Below are 4,818 nucleotides of genomic sequence, written 5' to 3'. Positions count from 1 at the left end.
TTTTGGACCTTTTTCCTTTCATACTATCTATTTTAAATTTATTTATTTTTTAACTGAAGGAGAATTGCTTTACAGAATTTTGTTGTTTTCTGTCAAACATAGACATGAATCAGCCATAGGTGTACATATGTCCCCTCCCTACCCATCCCTCCCCTCTAGGTTGATACAGAGCCCCTGTCTGAGTTCCCTGAGACATACAGCAAATTCCCATTGGCTATTTTGATTCATAAAAGGAACTAGCAGAGTGCGTTTGCAGTTTAATGTACATTGTTGTTAAGTTAACCAGTGAGTGGGTGCCAGGTGCGTTTCATTTCCTGCATCAGTCACCTCTTCCCCAGCTGTACTATGCCACTCCAGGTAGCCGCCTTGAAATGGGTGAAGAGCTACCCTCCTGTGAAGAAAGCTAATGGTCCGTTACTGGTGTTCTTTCATACATGAAAGCAAACATCTTGAACATCTCCCAGGACATATGTACATCATACAGATAAGTCACTTAACATCCATGTGTGCAACAGCACTGCTCCACTGAACTTCCTCTTCCGGCTTTTAAGGACACACTGTAACTGTGCTCATTCAGTATTTTTACCCCTGACCTATTAATTCAGTCCCCACTGTGGTTCCTGTAGGTGGCACTGAGTCACAGTGGCTAAGAGCAGAGGCTTTGTCTGGAGTCAGGTGGCTTGGAGTCAAGACCCAGTACCACTTAGCTAGCTTTTGTTCTAGGCGCTGAACTTAACCTCTGTGGCCTCAGTTTCTTCATGTGTAAACTGGGACACTTGTACCACAGAGGTGGCATGACCCTATGTATTAATACATCAAGCTCCTGTAAAGTTCTGAGAACAGTGTCTGACTTTAAGTCCTCGATTGTTGGCTATCATTATTACTGGGTATAAAAATATCTGTATCAAAGCGTGGAATAAAATTTACTGATCTTTTCTGCCCTTGTATCTTTGACGTTTGGAAAAAGTTCTGAGATAGTGAGAGATAACTAGAGAATTAAAGGTTCTCTGAAGATTTGGGAGATGGATATTTCCCCTCAGCTGGGCTGCCATTCTGTAGACCCTTTCAGAGTAAATCACCGAAAGAGAACACCCACTCTTCACATGGTCAATGCAGAATGTTTAATACTGGTAATTCGGTGATTTCACCCTATTTGCAATGTACACAAAGCCTTAATTCAGGGTAAAGGAAACTTAATCTCCAAAGGAGGATCCAAGCAATACATACTCTGAGCTTCTGGAAATTTAGAAAATGCCACTTTAGGCCATGCTGGTACTTGGGAAATGACTTTGGTTAAATACTCTGTGAATATAAGAAACAGTACTAGGGATGAACAGTGACAAAAGGAGTGGATCTTACCTAGCTGCACTTCAGTCACTTGAAGACATTAAAAACATAATAATAGATGTAAAAAACCCAGGCCACTTTCCACACCAATGAAATATAAATCTTTTTTGTTTTTTTTAAAAAAAGCTTCCCAAGTGGTTTCAGACTGCAGCTGAAACTAAAACATTGTGTGGACCTCAGAGTCTACTTCTGAGAAGAGGCCAAACCTTGCTATTTTCTAATCAAAACTGAACATAGATTACTTGTACAAAAGATGAAACATGATGAAAGGAATCAAAGGAAAGTTACTCTCTTCACTTCCATTTTTTTCCTCTGTCTCATTTAAGATAGTCTCACCCTGCTGATTAATTTCTTAGTTTCTACATATCTTACGAGAGGGTGACATAGTAGTTATTACAGCCAAAGTCCATAGGGCTTTCAACCTCCCAATTTTCTGATGACTCACAGAGATGCTGTGATGGTCTGTGTTCACACAATGTATGAGTGGCTAAATCAAGAGTGGAACCAGGTCTTCTGACTCCTGAGCCAGCATACAAGGTACTCCTGTGAGTGGTCACTAGTGATTGCCCAAGAAAACCCTGTCCTGCAGCTGTCAGCCCTGGAAACGCAGAGGTAATCCCTTATTCAGAAGCAGAGACCCTTCCCGCCCAGCACTGTCCTGAGGGAGGCAGCCGTGAATTCCTACTAGGGAAGGTGAGAAACCACTTGGCACCCACATCACATTTCCACTGGGCTGGAATTTGAATCTTATCTCCAGCTGAGGTTATGTTTACATTAACCAGAAAATAGATCTAGTGCTGTCCAGATCAGACACTGGGAATACATCAAACAAGACAGGCCTCTGCCCCCTTAGGACTTGGTTTCTAAGAGGAGACACACACACAGATCCAGAATACAGTGTCAAGTGGTGCTAAGCACGAGTATAGCAGGGAAGAGGGGCTGGACAGGGCCAGGGCTGTTCCGTGACATGGGTGACGCAAGGAAGGCCTCTGGGGAGGGATGACAATTGAACAGAGGCCTGGAGAAACTCAGGGTGAGCCTATACAGAGAGAACACTGGGTGGAAAGATAAAGGCACCTTAATAGGACTTGAGATTTGCATTCCATTCTGAACCATATCCTCCTTCATGGATCACAGCCTTCTCATGGTGAAGGGACTTGCGGAACTCAGTGAAGCCATGCCATACAGGGCCACCCAAGATGGACACGTCATAGTGGAGGGTTCTGACAACGTGGTCCATTGGAGAACAAAATCATGACCCCCTCCAGTATTCTTGCCTCAAGAACCCTATGAATAGAATGAAAAGGCAAATGGACATCACCAGATGGTCAATACCGAAATCAGATTGATTATATTCTTTCAGCTGAAAATGGAGAAGCTGTATACAGTCAGCAAAAACAAAGCCTAGAGCTGACTGTGGCTCAGATCATGAGCTCCCTATTGCAAAATTCAGGCTTAAATTGAAGAAAGCAGGGAAAACCACAGGCAATTCAGGTAAGACCTAAATCAAATCCCTATGGTTATGCAGTGGAGATAGCATATAGATTCAAGGGATTAGATCTGGTAGACAGAATGTCTGAAGAACTATGAACAGAGATGTGTAATATTTTACAGGAGGCAGTGACCAAAACAACCCCAAAGAAAAATGTAAGAAGGCAAAGGGGTGGTCTGAGGAGGCTTTACAAATAGCTGAGAAAAAGAAGAGAACTGAAAGGCAAGGGAGAAAGGAAAAGATTTACCCAACTGAATGCAGGGTTCCAGAGAGTAGCAAGGAGAGATAAGAAAGCCTTAGTGAACAATGCAAAGAAATAGAGGAGTATAATAAAATGGGAAGCGATCCCCTCAAGAAAATTGGAGAAATCAAGGGACCATTTCATGCAAAGATGAGCACAATAAAGGATAGAAAATGCAAGGACCTAACAGAAGCAGAAAAGATTAAGAAGAGCAAGAATACACAGAACTATACAAAAAAGGGACTTACTTGGTGGCTCAGATGGTAAAGAATCTGCCTGCAATTCAGGAGATGTGGGTTTGATCCCTGAAGGAAATGCTACTCACTCCAGTATTCTTACCTGGAGAATTCCATGGGCAGAGGAGCCCAGCAGGCTGCAATCCATGGGGTTGCAGAGAGTCAGATATGACTGAGCAATTAATACTCAGTTCAGTTCAGTTGTTCAGTTGTGTCTGACTCTTTGCAACCCCAAGAATCACAGCACGCCAGGCCTCACTGTCCATCACCAACTCCCGGAGTTCACTCAAACTCATGTCCATCGAGTTGATGATGCCATCCTATACAAAAAAGTCTTAATCAACTGGATAACCATGATGGTGTGATCACTCACCTAAAACCAGACATCCTGGAGTGTGAAGTCAAATGGGCCTTAGGAAGCATTACTACAAGCAAAGCTAGTAGAGGTAATGCAATTCCAGCTGAACTATTGAAAATCCTAAAAGATGATGCTGTGAAAGTGCTGCACTCAATATGTCAGAAGATTTGGAAAATAGCAGTGGCCACAGGACTAGAAAAGGTCAGTTTTCATTCCAATCAAAGAAGGGCAATGCCAAAGAATATTCAAACTACTGCACAGTTGCACTCATTTCACATGCTAGCAAGTTAATGCTCAAAATCCTTCAAGTTAGGCTTCAGTAGTACATGAACCAAGAACTTTCAGATGTACAAGCTGGATTTAGAAAAAGCAGAGGAACCAGAGATCAAATTGCCGACATTCATTGGATCATAGAGAAGCAAGGGAATTCCAGAAAGACATCTATTTCTGCTTCATTGACTATGCCAAAGCTTTGTGTGGATCACAATGAACTGTGGAAAATTCTTAAAGAGATGAGAATACCAGACCACCTTACTTGTCTGCAGAGAAACCTGTATATGAGTCAAGAAGCAATAGTTAAAACCTTAAATGGAACAACTGACGGGCTCAAAATTGGGAAAGGAGTATGTCAAGTCTATATATTGTCACTCTGTTTATTTAACTTATATGCAGAGTACATTATGTGAAATGCCAGGCTGTATGAATCACAGACTGGAATCAAGATTGCTGGGAGAAATATCAACAACTTTAAATATGAAGATGGTACTACTTTAATGGCAGAAAGAGAAGAGGAAATAAGAGCCTCTTGGTATGAGAAGAGAGTGAAAAAACTGGCTTAAGACTCAACATTCAAAAAAACCAAGATCATGGCATCTGGTCCCATCACTTCATGGCAAATAGAAGGGAAAAAAGGGGAAGCAGTCACATTTTATTTTCCTGGGCTCCAAAATCACTGCTTGTGGTAACTGCAGCCATGAAATTAAAAGATGCTTGCTCTTTGAAGAAAAGCTATGAAAAACCTAGGCAGCATATTAAAAAGCAGTGACATTACTTTGCCGACACAGGTCCGATAATCAAAGTATGGTTTTTCCAGTACTCATGTATGGATGTCAGAGTTAGACCAGGAAGAACTGACGCTTCCTGC

Source organism: Bos taurus, chromosome 18, assembly GCF_002263795.3.
Source record: "Bos taurus isolate L1 Dominette 01449 registration number 42190680 breed Hereford chromosome 18, ARS-UCD2.0, whole genome shotgun sequence".
Lineage (NCBI taxonomy): Eukaryota > Metazoa > Chordata > Mammalia > Artiodactyla > Bovidae > Bos > Bos taurus.
The sequence above is the reverse complement of the archived record's forward strand: the minus strand, read 5'-3'. Positions refer to the sequence as shown.